Below are 15596 nucleotides of genomic sequence, written 5' to 3'. Positions count from 1 at the left end.
AATGACCACACTGCAACCTCTTCTACAACCTAATAACCTGTTCTCAGGTTATACCACACTGCAACCTCTTCTAAAACCTAATAACCTGTCTCAGGTTAATACACACTACATCCTCTTCTAAACCTAATAACCTGTCTCAGGTTATACCACACTGCAACCTCTTCTAAACTAATAACCTGTCTCAGGTTATACCACACTGCAACCTCTTCTAAACCTAATAACCTGTCTCAGGTTATACCACACTACACCTCTTCTAAACCTAATAACCTGTCTCAGGTTATACCACACTGCAACCTCTTCTAAACCTAATAACCTGTCTCAGGTTATACCACACTGCAACCTCTTCTAAACCTAATAACCTGTCTCAGGTTATACCACACTGCAACCTCTTCTAAACCTAATAACCTGTCTCAGGTTATACCACACTACATCCTCTCTAAACCTAATAACCTGTCTCAGGTTATACCACACTGCAACCTCTTCTAAACCTAATAACCTGTCTCAGGTTATACCACACTGCAACCTCTTCTAAACCTAATAACCTGTCTCAGGTTATACCACACTACATCCTCTTCTAAACCTAATAACCTGTCTCAGGTTATACCACACTGCAACCTCTTCTAAACCTAATAACCTGTCTCAGGTTATACCACACTGCACCTCTTCTAAACCTATAAACCTGTCTCAGGTTTACCACACTGCAACCTCTTCTAAACCTAATAACCTGTCTCAGGTTATACCACACTGCAACCTCTTCTAAACCTAATAACCTTCTCAGGTTATACCACACTGCAACCTCTTCTAAACCTAATAACCTGTCTCAGGTTATACCACACTGCAACCTCTTTCTAAACCTAATAACTTGTCTCAGGTTATACCACACTGCAACCTCTTCTAAACCTAATAACCTGTCTCAGGTTATACCACACTGCAACCTCTTCTAACCTAATAACCTGTCTCAGGTTATAACACTGCAACCTCTTCTAAACCTAATAACCTGATACTCAGGTTATACCACACTGCAACCTCTTCTAAACCTAATAACCTATCTCAGGTTATACCACACTGCAACCTCTTCTAAACCTAATAACCTGTCTCTGGTTATACTCCAGCTTCACATAAACCTTACTGCTGTGCCTGTTTCTTATTGTTGGGGCGGTTACAGGTACATTATCCATTTTTAAACCAGTACCCGTAGACTGGCAGTTTTTTTGGACTTGTAGTTTCTTCAAAAGAAGAAAAACTGTAAGAAATACATACAGATTTTATAATAAATTCAGCATAAACAGCATAAACAGGACAAGACGTGGACCTACACAACTATTGCTACCACCAGGGCACTGTTGCAAACAGGATGCATTTTTATTAATACTGCAAAAAATGTGGTAAAGCAATTGACTTTTTGTCCTGAATACAAAGTTTTACATTTGGGGCAAATCCAATACAACACATRACTGAGTACCACTCTRCATATTTTCAAGCATAGTGGTGGCTGCATCATGTTATGGGTATGCGCGTAATTGTTAAGGACTGGGAAGGTTTTAAGGTGTGAAAAAGAAACGGAATGGAGCTAAGCACAGGAGAAATCCTAGAGGAAAACCTTGTTCAGTCTGCTTTCCACCAGACACTGGAAGATGAATTCACCTTTCAGAAGGACAATAACCTAAAACACAAGGCCAAATTCTACACTGGAGTTGCTTACCAAGACAGTGAATGTTCCTGAGTGGTCGAATTACAACTTTGAATTAAATCTACTTGAAAATCTATGTCAAGACCTGAAAATGGTTGTCTAGCAATGATCAACAACCAATTTGAGATTGAAGAATTTTGAAAACAATAATGGGCAAACGTTGCACAATCCAGGTGTGGAAAGCTCTTAGAGACTTACCCAGAAAGACTCACAGTGGTAATCGCTGCCAAAAGTGTTTCTACAAAGTATTGACACAGGGGTGTGAGAACTTATGTAAATTAGATATTTCTGTTTTGAATTTTCATTAATATTGCAAAAATGTCTAAAAACATGTTTTTACTTTGTCATTATGGGTTATTGTGTTTAGATGGGTGAGAAAAACAAAACAAGTTAATCAATTAAGAATTCAGGTTGTAACACAACAAAATGTGGAATAAATCAAGGGGTGTGAACACTTTCTGAAGGCACTGTATCATTGTTAATTAACATAATAAATGCAAAGCATTGAATATTTATATTCATGCACATATAAATGAATTGTATAACTTTGTCCAAGAAGCATTTAACTGCAGGGCACTCTCGCATCATGTGAGGGAATGTGCCTACCTGATTCAGGGGAGACAGTGAACAGTTGGGAGTTGGGGCCAATCTCATTGCAGAACGTTTCCTTGGTGTTAAATACAGTCAGTGAACAAACTTAAAATGTTCAAGTTGATGGTTTGGATTACGGGATGCCAAGGTCATATCTGTCCATACTTAGATCTGTTAACCATACTTTTTTAATGGCTAGCTCAGAATATGAGCTTTCCAAAAGTTGTTTATATATTATAGAGATTAGTGCTATCGGGAGCCAGATAATTGATTTATAAATCACATCATTGGATGGTTCAGTAGTTGGGTTTCCCAAGGGACTTAATAGGCCAGCATAGATTACCTAAATTGTATATATAGAAAAAAAGAGGTGCATGGTAATGTATATGTGCCTGTTAAGTAAGTACATTATCTTCTTTACGAATGTAGGGAAGTAAAGATACCCAAAACAACTACTTAAGTAGCACTTTAAAGTATTTTTACTTAAGTACTTTACACCACTGTCACCTTGCCTGCTATTTCTTGTTATTCTTAACAGAACAGAGCATGTACAGTGGCTTGCGAAAGTATTCACCCCCTTGGCATTTTTCCTATTTTGTTTTGCCTTACAATCTGGATTTAAAATGTATTTTTGGGGGGTTTGTATCATTTGATTTACACAACATGCCTACCACTTTGAAGATGCAAAATATGTTTTTCTTGTGAAACAAACAAGAAATAAGACAAAAAAACTGAAAACTTGAGCGTGCATAACTGTTTACCCCCCCCCCCCCAAAGTCAATACTTTGTAGAGCCACCCTTTGCAATAATTACAGCTGCAAGTCTCTTGGAGTATGTCTCTATAAGCTTGGCACATCTAGCCACTGGGATTTTTGTCCATTCTTCAAGGCAAAACTGCTCCAGCTCCTTCAAGTTGGATTGGTTCCGCTGGTGTTCAGCAATCTTTAAGTCATACCACAGATTCTCAATTGAATTGAGGTCTGGGCCATTCCAAGACATTTAAATGTTTCCCCTTAAACCACTCAAGTGTTGCTTTAGCAGTATGCTTAGGGTCATTGTCCTGCTGGAAGGTGAACCTCCGTCCCAGTCTCAAATCTCTGGAAGACTGAAAAAGGCTTCCCTCAAGAATTTCCCTGTATTTAGCGCCATCCATCATTCCTTCAATTCTGACCAGTTTGCCAGTCCCTGCCGATGAAAAACATCCCCACAGCATGATGCTGCCACCAGCATGCTTCACCGTGGGGATGGTGTTCTCGGGGTCATGAGAGGTGTTGGGGTGGCGCCAGACATAGCGTTTTCCTTGATGGCCAAAAATCTCATTTTTAGTCTCATATGAACAGAGTACCTTCTTCCATATGTTTGGGGAGTCTCCCACATGCCTTTTGACGAACACCAAACGTGTTTGCTTATTTTTTCTTTAAGCAATGGCGTTTTTCTGGCCACTCTTCCGTAAATCCCAGCTCTGTGGAGTGTATGGCTTAAAATGGTCCTATGGACAGATACTCCAATCTCCGCTGTGGAACTTTGCAGCTCCTTCAGTGTTATCTTTGGTCTCTTTGTTGCCTCTGATTAATGCCCTCCTTGCCTGGTCTGTGAGTTTCGGTGGGTGGCCCTCTCTTGGCAGGTTTAGGTTTTTAAATGTTTTAATAATGAATTTAATGGTGCTCCGTGGGATGTTCAATGTTTCAGATATTTTTTTATAACCCAACCCTAATCTGTACTTCTCCACAACTTTGTCCCTGACCTGTTTGGAGAGCTCCTTGGTCTTCATGGTGCCGCTTGCTTGTTGGTGCCCCTTGCTTAGTGGTGTTGCAGACTCTGGGGCCTTTCAGAACAGTTGTATGTATACTGAGATCATGTGACAGATCATGTGACACTTAGATTGCACACAGGTGGACTTTATTTAACTAATTATGTCACTTCTGAAGGTAATTGGTTGCACCAAATCTTATAAAAACTAAATTAGTGCCGTATTTACATCCCTTCCAAATGAACCGTTGTGAACGGCTGTGTTAATCATTTACAGTAACAGTGAACCTAATTTGTTCCAAAATCTTAAACAGACCTCAGGAGGAATACCGTCCCAACCAGGTGATGTGCCTTTATTTATGTTATCCAATGCCCTTTTGAGTTCATGGAGAGTGATGTGGGCTCCCAGCAAGCCGGCTTCCTAAATTGAGTGAAGATGAGTTCTAACATTTTGAAAATTGACCCAATCTGGTTTGGTGTGAATTTACAATCAGAGGTGTACAATTCTTTATAGAAACAGGAGAATCTTTGATTGATATATTTTGGGTTCTGATAGTAATTCACCGAATTCAGATTCAATAGTTGCAATATCCACTAATTGATAATTACCACGAAGACACTCCTGCTGATTCCACTTGTCATTGTCATTTCCCCAAATGTTGTTGTTTGGGATTGCTGAGAGTTGAAGGATGTGAAATATTGATTTTTTTTGTTTTTAATACGTTAACATGACACAATAAATGGCACAGATGATTCCTTGATGCTTTTCAACTTATGTACACTTTCTGGTGTAATACAACTGAATTATCGATTCTGCTTTTCCATCTCTATGACTGTGTCAATTGAAATGAAGATGTATTTTGTCATTATTTGAGTTTGAATGTATTACTTTGTTAAATAATACTCTAAACGCATGATTCAACATCATGAATGATTATGGGTAACATTCTTCTGTTCATAATCAATAGTTCATGAGAACGAGAGTGTAATTGTCTATTGACTATAGTGTAGTGTATGGATTTTCCAGTGACCTCAGTACATGAGTGTAGTTGAGATGTATGGAAGCTGATGGTTGATGGATGTAGGCCCGTGAATCTGTTAACCCTCCAACAGCCCTCAATGACAAACTAAAAGAGGGAAGTTCCTGCTCTGACACACGGAATGTCTGTCAGCTGTTTCCTCAACATCAATTAGCACAGGAACTAACACAGCTTCAGTTTTAAGTGTGTGTGTGTGTGTGTGTGTGCATGTTTAACTGCAGTACCAGTCAAAAGTTTGGATAGGTCGACTAACGTTCTGAGAACATACGGTTCCAGTCTACTCATTTCAGGGGTGTACTTTATTTTTACTATTTTCTACATTGTAGAATAATAGTGAAGACATCAAAACTATGAAATAAGACATGGAATCATGTATTAACAAAAAAAGTGTAAAACAAATATATTTTATATTTGAGATTCTTCAAAGTAGCCACCCTTTGCCTTGATGACTGCTTAGCTAAGTCTTGGCATTCTCTCAACCAGCTTCATAAGGTAGTCACCTCGAATGCATTTCAATTAACAGGTGTGACTTGGTAAAAGTTAATTTGTGGAATTTCTTTCCTTCTTAATGAGTTTGAGCCAATCAGTCAAGTTGTGACAAAGTAGGGGTGGTATACAGAAGATAGCCCTATTTGGTAAAAGACCAAGTCCATATTATGGCAAGAACAGCTCAAATAAGCAAYGAGAAACGACAGTCCTTCATTCCTTCAAGTCATGAAGGTCAGTCATTCCGTAAAATGTCAAGGACTWTGAAAGTCTCTTCACGTGCAGTCGCAAAAGCCATCAAGCGCTATGATGAAACTGGCTCTCATGAGGACCGCAACTAGAAAGGAAGACCCAGAGTTACCTCTGCTGCAGAGGATAAGTTCATTAGAGTTAACTGCACCTCAGAATGCACAAATAAATGCTTCATGGAGTTCAAGTAACAGACACATCTCAACATCAACTGTTCAGAGGAAACTGCGTGAATCAGACCTTCATGGTCAAATTGCTGCAAAGAAACCAATAAGAAGATGAGACTTGCTTGGGCCAAGAAACACGAGCAATTGACCTTAGACCGGTGGAAATCTATCCTTTGATCTGATGAATCCAAATTAGAGATATTTGCTTCCAACCGCTGTGTCTTTGTGAGACGCAGAGRTGGTGAACAGATGATCTCCACATGTGTGGTTCCCACCGTGAAGCACGGAGGAGGTGTGATGGTGCTTTGCTGGTGACACTGTCAGTGATTTATTTAGAATTCAAGGCACACTTAACCAGCATGGCTACCACAGCATTCTGCAGCGATACGCCATCCCATCTGGTTTGCGCTTAGTGGGACTATCATTTGTTTTTCAACCAGACAATGACTCAACACACCTCCAGGCTGTGTAAGGGCTATTTGACCAAGAAGGAGAGTYATGGAGTGCTGCATCAGATGACCTGGCTTCCACAATCACCCGATCTCAACCCAATTGAGATGGTTTAGGATGAATTGGAGTGAAGGAAAAGCAGCCAACATTTGCTCAGCATATGTGGGAACTCCTTCAACACTGTTGGAAAAGCATTCCATGTGAAGATGGTTGAGAGAATGCCAAGAGTGGGCAAAGCTGTCATCAAGGCAAAAGGTGGCTACTTTGAAGAATCTCAAATATAAAATATATTTTGATTTGTTTAACACTTTTCTGGTTGCTACTTGATTCCATGTGTTATTTCATAGTGTTGATGTCTTCACTATTGTTCTACAATGTAGAAAATTATAAAATAAAGAAAAACCCTTGAATGAGTTGGTGTGTCCAAACTTTTGACTGGTACTGAATTCTTGTGGGGACCAGAAGTAAACCAAAAAAATGTTGACCAACTGGGGACATATTTTTTGGCCGCACCAGTGGTGTAAAATACTTAAGTAAAAATACTTTAAAGTAGTATTCAATAAGTTTTTTGGGGTATCTGTACTTTACTTTACTGTTTATATTTTTTACAACTTTTACTTTACTACATTACTAAAAAAATATTGTACTTTTTACTCCATACATTTTCCCTGACATCCAAAAGTATATTATGAATGCTTAGCAGGACAGGAAAAGGGTCCAATTTACACACTTATCAAGAGAACACATGGTCATCCCTACTGCCTCTATCTGGCAGACTCAAATTAAATTWATATATATATATAAGGAATTTGAAATGATTTATACTTTTACTTTTGATAGTTAACTATATTTTAGCAATTACATTTACTTTTGATACTTAAGTATATTTAGAACCAAATACTTGTAGACTTTTACTCAAGCAGTATTTTACTGGGTGACTTTCACTTTTACTTGAGTAACTTCCTACTAAGGTAGGTACCCTAGCAGCAGGTAGCCTAGTGGTTAGAGCGTTGGGCCAGTAACTGAAAGGATGCTGGATCGAATCCCTGAGCTGACAAGGTAAAAGTCTGGCATTCTTCCCCTGAACAAGGCAGTTAACCCACTGTRCCCTGGTAGGCTGTCCTTGTAAATAAGAATTTCTTCTTAACTGACTTTCCAAGTTAAATAAATAAACAAAAGTTATCTATACTTTACTCAAGTATGATGGGAACTTTTTCCATCACTTGTCCACACAAGGTCAAAGGATATTTATAGGAGTTTTAGTGTTAAGGATATAATTTAGGTTTAGGGTTGGAGTTAGGAGCTAGGGTTCGTTTTAGGGTTAGGAGCTAGGATTAGTGTTAAGGTTAGGTTTTCGGGGGAAGGTTAAGGTTCAGGTAATTGTTTAGGTTAGGTTTAGAGTTAGGGGTTAGGGAAAATAGGATTTTGGATGAGACTGAATTGTGTGTTCCCTCGTTAGTTATACGTGTGTGTGTGTGTGTGTGTGTGTGTGTGTGTGTGTGTGTGTGTGTGTGTGTGTGTGTGTGTGTGTGTGTGTGTGTGTGTGTGTGTGTGTGTGTGTGTGTAAAATATCACATTATACAAAAGAAACACAGAAAATTAATTTTTATTTTCTAAATGACCAAACATCCAAATGGTTTTCTCATTCCCAGAGAGTTGTTTGTCAGCTCGGTGACCTAGTCCTCTCCTCTTATCTCAGATGATATTGATGTGTTTTCACTGCTGTTACTGTGTCCTTCAAGGCTCAACCTCTGGTATCTGGCTATATTGTCTGTACAACTGCATCATGTTTAACCAATTGAAGAGTACATTCCCATTGTATCTTATCCTCATTCTCCAACCTTTAACTTTCCATTGGTGGCAATTACTAAACTAGTTCAAGTCCATTGGCCCGGAGACATTAGACAGATAATGTGTGTCATCTTATCATAGATGACCCAAACACAGATTTCTTCATTGTAATCATTGTGGTCTTAAAAGTTTAATTGAGAGTTTGACTGTGTTTCATGCATTTTCAAAGTCAACTTTAACACTGGTGTTTGACCCAAGCTATTAAACCCGGTGAACAGCGTGCCTTTGCCATCGGGCTTCTCAACCCCTGACTTCCAGTCTGATCACATGAGAAGATATCAAGATACCCTTAAATGACCTCTACCTCACATCAGATTAAAATGTAACTACTCACTCACCCAGAGCGCACTCCCTGAGCTAGGTAATGGAGCAATACTGTACTTCACATGACCCACACCTGCATGCTTTTTGAGATACTGTTCAAAATATAACAGTGAACAAAGTGTCAGAGAGTACAGACATGTGTTAGTGTTTAGTCTAGCCTGGATGTCTCTGTCTATCTGGGACTGGCTTTCAGAGAGTTTATCAATTATCTATTTACTCTATTTGCAGGATTGTTGATGACCTTGTCAGATAACAAGACAGAAGATCACTCTGAATATATGGCTATGCACTGTTGACCTGTTAATGTGACTGGTGTGTGTGTTTGTGTGTGCATGCGTGCGTGTGCGCTCATGTTTGTTTGTGCACGCGTGTATGTGTCTGCGTGCCCATGAATGCGCGGGAGAGAACAGAGTCAATTCTACGTTTTTTTGCTGTTGTTGTAATAGCTCTACTTCACACTGCCTATCTCAGTAGTCTCAACTCAGTCCAACTGCAGACCCTGACACACAGACACTATGGGTGGAGGTAAGACTGAATCCATTGTCTTCCATTTCTATCATTACTTCAATTGATCCTGTTATACACTAAAGGAACATCAAGGATATCTATTTTATTGTCAGATTTTTTTATTCATTACGATTTCCTATTCATTATGATATTTTTGCATTTAGTTGCAGAAACTGTCATTCAACAATTGATACTTATTCTTCTTTTTAAATGTTCTTCAAGTATTCATTTTAATGGATGGTCTTTCCTTCTGCCTTTCCCTCAGAAACATCACATGACATCTCAGACTACGACTTTAACTATGGTAAGTGTAGAGTGTTTGATGGAATATGTGTTTAGTTAGTAATGTGCATGTGGAAAATGAAGTTAGCTTGAATAATATCATGTGCTATGAATGAACGAATTAATGAAATAAATTGTATTTTCATGTCAAATTGCCAGTTGGCAACCAATCTCTTATGGGATTAATTGACACATGAACAAACATTACAATAATTCACTGTGGTAATTAAAGGATCATTCTTCTTCTGGTGTTCTCTGCATTGCGCGTCGCATAAAGAGTGAAAAACGTTAAGGTAAAAATCTATACATAATAGTAAATAAGGTTGTCCAAACAATAATTATATCCCTAGAGCAGTAAAATAATATACCTATACTACCGTTCAAAAGTTTGGGGTCACTTAGAAGTGTCCTTGTTTTTGAAAGAAAAGCTATTTTTTTGTCCATCAAAATAACATAAAATTTATCAGAAATACAGTGTAAACATTGTTAATGTTGTCAATGACTATTGTAACTGGAAATGGCAGATTTTTTATGGAATATCTACATAGGCGTACAGAGGCCCATTATCAGCAACAATCACTCCTGTGTTCCAATGGCACGTTGTGTTAGCTAAACCAAGTTGATCATTTTAAAAGGCTAATTGATCATTAGAAAACCCTTTTGCAAATATGTTAGCACAGCTGAAAACTGGTGTTCTGATTAAAGAAGCAATAAAACTGGCCTTTAGACTAGTTGAGTATCTGGAGCATCAGCATTTGTGGGTTCGATTACAGGCTCAAAATGCCCAGAAACAAAGAACTTTCTTCTGAAACTTGTCCATCTGTTCTTGTTCTGAGAAATTAAGGCTATTCCATGCGAGAAATTGCCAAGAAACTGAAGATCTCGTACAACGCTGTGTACTACTCCCTTCACAGAATAGCGCAAACTGGCTCTAACCAGAATAGAAAGAGGAGTGCACAACTGAGCAAGAGGACAAGTACATTAGAATGTCTAGTTTGAGAAACAGACACCTCACAAGTCCTCAACTGGCAGCTTCATTAAATAGTACCCGCCCGCAAAACACCAGTCTCCACGTCAACAGTGAAGAGGCGATCCCGGGATGCTGGCCTTCTAGGCAGAGTTGCAAAGAAAAAGCCATATCTCAGACTGGCCAATAAAGTCAAAATATTAAGATGGGCAAAATAACACAGACACTGGACAGAGGAACTCTGTCGAGAAGGTCAGCATCCCGGAGTCGCCTCTTCACTGCTCCAAAACCGCCATAAAAAGACTGACTATGGTTTGCAACTGCACATGGGGACAAAGATCGTACTTTTTGGAGAAATGTCCTCTGGTCTGATGAAACAAAATAGAACTGTTTGGCCATAATGACCATCGTTATGTTTGGAGGAAAAAGGGGGAGGCGTGCAAACCGAAGAACACCATCCCAACCGTGAAGCACGGGGGTGGCAGCATCATGTTGTAGGGGTGCTTTGCTGCAAGAGGGACTGGTGCACTTCACAAAATAGATGTCATCATGAGGGAGGAAAATTATGTGGATATATTGAAGCAACATCTCAAGACATCAGTCAGGAAGTTAAAGCTTGGTCMCAAATGGGTCTTCCAAATGAAGAATGACCCCAAGCATACTTCCAAAGTTGTGGCAAAATGGCTTAAGGACAACAAAGTCAAGGTATTGGAGTGGCCATCACAAGGCCCTGACATCAATCCCATAGAAAATGTGTGGGCAGAACTGAAAAAGCGTGTGCGAGCAAGGAGGCCCACAAACCTGACTCAGTTACACAAGCTTTGTCAGGAGGAATGGGCCAAAATTCACCCAACCTATTGTGGAAGGCTACCCGAAACGTTTGACCTAAGTTTAACAATTTAAAGGCAATGCTACCAAATACTAATTGTGTGTGTATGTAAACTTCTGACCCACTGGGAATGTGATGAAAGAAATAAAAGCTTAAATATATCATTCCCTCTACTATTATTCTGACATTTCACATTCTTAAAATAAAGTGGTGATCCTAACTGACCTAAAACAGGACATTTTTACTAGGATTAAATGTCAGGAATTGTGAAAAACTGAGTTTAAATTTATTTGGCTAAGGTGTATGTAAACTTCCGACTTCAACTGTACACACAAACCATTTACCACATAGAAGCAAAATATTTTTACAATTTAATTATAGGTAGCCCTTTTTCTTTTATTGTAGGCTTTAGCTAAATATTCCACAAACAGAAATACACAATGGACAAAAAAAACATTTCAGTTTCTCCTCATCATTCAGCCACATAATGGCAGGGTATATCTGCTGTGCTTTCTGGAATAAGAGCAAGCATATATCGTGATAGAAATGGCAATAGAGGATAAAATTAGTTTTGTTCTCTATTTCTTCGAGGTCACAATAGTTACGTAGTCTTTCCTCTTCCATTTCACCACAGTGAGTTATTTGTGTCTGATTTCCTCACAGACTATCCCTTACTTAGAAGAGGAGGGCTCATCTTTGCTGCTGTGTTCTTCTGCCTGGGTATCGCTATCATCTTCAGTGAGTAGTATCCTCCAGGCCAAAGACGTGTCAGGAACAAGCCTAGAACATGCCTATATCAATGGGTACCCATTCTGCCTCAGATACATGCCTAACATGTAAGGAAAATMTTAAAATGTGTAATTTCCTCTAATAAGGATACAATGGAACTGTAAAGAAGCCTTTGTGAAGTAGCTGTTGAATTATGTATTAAGTGATTCACAAGCATTTGGGAGACTGTTGGTTTAGTGAACAATCTAAGTGGAAAGTGCTGTCGTTCTGCATTTAAAATGACATTTCTGAAGGGGAGATGGAGAAATATTAAAGCTGTTCAGTGGGCCGGTTATGATGTGTAAGCTTTGTCTGTTTTCACTGTGAGTGTCTGACTGTGTTCCTCTGTGTTGACACAGGTAAGAAGCTCAGCTGTTGGAAGGGTCATGCAAAGTAAGAAAATAAAAATGGTTGAACTCATCAGTGCTAAAACAGGAAACATTCAATTAAACATTGAACATGAAAAAAAAACGCCTCCCGTACAAGTGTTTCACACATACAGTATAAACATACACACATTGTCTTACACTCGGTCCGTGGTTCGATGGTTTGTCTTGTTTTTGTCTTGTTTACAGGCCTGTGAACACCTCTGAACCTTGAAACAAGGTAATGTAATGGTGTATTGACTGAGACAATCAGACCAACATAGCCTATATAATAGGCTTTAAAGTTTAGACACATTATACCCTGACTGGTCATGTGAGCTATTATCAATGTCTAAATGTGTTCTTTTATTTTTTGTTCCAGACATTCACCAGAGACAGCCATGATTGGACCCAGGGACATCCCTATGACATCAATACCTTGGCAAGATGAGGGATCACTATATATTTGTATTTTACTAATGGAGGAACAATATGAAGAGTGATGTGTGGTGACTGTCACATTACAATAATATAAAATTAGCGTTAATAAAACATTTTTTGCCATTGTTTTTTTCTTTGGTGATGCTGAGGATTGAGGCAAGGTCAATCCAAGTGATCTAGGCCTACTCCAGAATGGTATTTAGCCCTCTGGACACATAATACTGGTCCTCCATTCAGCATATGGTTTATTTATCCATTTCAACCAGAGCAATGGATATTGGTGGACAAACAACAATTATGGTCCAGGTGCAATAGAGATTTCAAACACAGGGTGGCAGCAATAACGCATTAATTCAAACGGATTGTCTCAAAGAGGCTCTCTCAGGTACCAAGGCTAGGCACTGACGCCAAGTAGAAACTCCAAGCTGGTCAATGCCAGTCCCAAGAAGCAAGTTATGCGTATTCCAAATTGTTATAAAACATTCTAAATTTAAATTAGTCACATGGATGGTCTGTGTCAGGATCTGTTGCAATGAGTTGGRAAAATTGCAAATCACAACGAACAAATCTAAATTGAAAACATTCAAATAACTCTCCCCTCCCCCACTCCTTTCACAAGAAGGCTAGAGACTCGACCTGAGACAGGTAGACACAGTGGCATTTAAATCATTTTGACATTTTCTTTAAAAAGCAACCAATTTTGGCCACATCTCAACCACTGACTAGCCTAGCTGTATTGATATTGGCTATCCCACTTCAACCCCTAGAGGGGTTCCATTTGAATGCATTGGGAAGAAGACTATTTGCCTATTCTGTGAAGCAACATTTGGGCTAGTAACTGCTATTCTGTTAAGCAACATTTGGCCTAGTAATGCTATACTGTTGAGCAACATTTGGCCTAGTAACTGCTTACTGTTGAGCAACATTTGGCCTAGTAACTGCTTACTGTTGAGCAACATTTGGGCTAGTAACTGCTATACTGTTGAGCAACATTTGGCCTAGTAACTGCTATACTGTTGAGCAACATTTGGCCTAGTAACTGCTATACTGTTGAGCAACATTTGGGCTAGTAACTGCTATAATGTTGAGCAACATTTGGCTAGTAACTGCTATACTGTTGAGCACATTTGGCCTGTAACTGCTATACTGTTGAGCAATTTGGCTAGTAACTGCATAATGTTGAGCAAATTTGGCCTAGTAACTGCTATACTGTTGAGCAACATTTGGCCTAGTAACTGCTATAATGTTGAGCAACATTTGGGCTAGTAACTGCTATACTGTTGAGCAACATTTGGGCTAGTACTGCTATACTGTTGAGCAACATTTGGGCCTAGTAACTGCTATACTGTTGACAACATTTGGGCTAGTAATGCTATCTTTGAGCACATTTGCCTAGTAACTGCTATACTGTTGAGCAACATTTGGCCTAGTAACTGCTATACATGTTGAGCAACATTTGGCCTAGTAACTGCTATACTGTTGGCAACATTTGGGCTAGTAACTGCTATAATGTTGAGCAACATTTGGGCTAGTAACTGCTATACTGTTGAGCAACATTTGGGCTAGTAACTGCTATACTGTTGAGCAACATTTGGCTAGTAACTGCTATACTGTTGAGCAACATTTGGGCTAGTAACTGCTTATACTGTTGAGCAACATTTGGGCTAGTAACTGCTATACTGTTGAGCAACATTTGGCCTAGTAACTGCTATACTGTTGAGCAACATTTGGGCTAGTAACTGCTATACTGTTGAGCAACATTTGGCCTAGTAACTGCTATACTGTTGAGCAACATTTGGGCTAGTAACTGCTATAATGTTGAGCAACATTTGGGCTAGTAACTGCTATACTGTTGAGCAACATTTGCCTAGTAACTGCTATACTGTTGAGCAACATTTGGCCTAGTAACTGCTATACTGTTGAGCAACATTTGGGCTAGTAACTGCTATTTTGTTAAGCAACATTTGGCCTAGTAACTGCTATACTGTTGAGCAACATTTGGGCTAGTAACTGCTATTTTGTTAAGCAACATTTGGCCTAGTAACTGCTATACTGTTGAGCAACATTTGGCCTAGTAACTGCTATACTGTTGAGCAACATTTGGCTAGTAACAGCTTGTCTAATTTCAGGGATTTATATATAAGGTCACCATTTCATATAAAGCAAAATTGCAAACCTTAACCATATAGCAGATTTTGTTTAGGAAGAAATGTAACTGAAGTCCGGTTAAGTGAGTTATTGGGAAAAATAGCTTTTTTTGTTTTAACTTTAGGTCTATAGAGTGTATTATATCCATACTAACCTGAAGTAGCAGACATAAAAGAAAAGCCTGAAATGAGATACCTTACATGCTGGACATGAGGAGAACAGAAAAAAACTATCGGGAGATTCTCTTCTGCACTGCTCAACCAATCCAGTAAATGTGGAGGAGTTAAGAGGGCGTGTCGCCTTGTTAACTCTGAGGTATATGTTAACGTCCAAAACCACAAGACCTGTCACAGGCTCTCTTCCCATTTCCCCTGAAACCGAATATCCTGTTGTTGGGAAAATCCTGTTGTTGAGAACTCGGCAGAGGCTATGCCCATACTGATCATTGATGATGTTGCTGTATAGTGTAGGCCTTGCTAAACCTTGTTCACCAGACACTTCCGCACACACGAGATTAGGCCTACTGTATGTGAGGGTGTGGCAGTTTGTGGAGCAGAGGTAGAGGACACTAGACATAGATGAGGTGGGATAAAGTTGAATGATTAATCTCCCTGCCAGATGTTAGTAGAGTGTAGCTTCGGGTCTGTTGTTATTGTCAGGTATAGGATGAGGTGAAGATTATATAGAGAAGA

At 39.2% G+C, this 15596-nt stretch overlaps 1 long non-coding RNA gene across 1 annotated transcript; it reads left to right on the top strand.

The window, feature by feature from the left end:
* Window positions 1–11926: 11926 nt before the first annotated feature.
* On the top strand, window positions 11927–12882 carry LOC111950800 (uncharacterized). The gene is made up of 4 exons (XR_002875530.2): window positions 11927–12018; window positions 12310–12343; window positions 12526–12556; window positions 12698–12882. It is a non-coding gene; the product is annotated as an uncharacterized lncRNA (long non-coding RNA).
* Window positions 12883–15596: the final 2714 nt, after the last annotated feature.

This window comes from Salvelinus sp. IW2-2015, linkage group LG23 (assembly GCF_002910315.2).
Source record: "Salvelinus sp. IW2-2015 linkage group LG23, ASM291031v2, whole genome shotgun sequence".
NCBI lineage: Eukaryota > Metazoa > Chordata > Actinopteri > Salmoniformes > Salmonidae > Salvelinus > Salvelinus sp. IW2-2015.
Note: the sequence above shows the minus strand (reverse complement) of the source record. Positions and strands in the feature narration are given on the sequence as shown.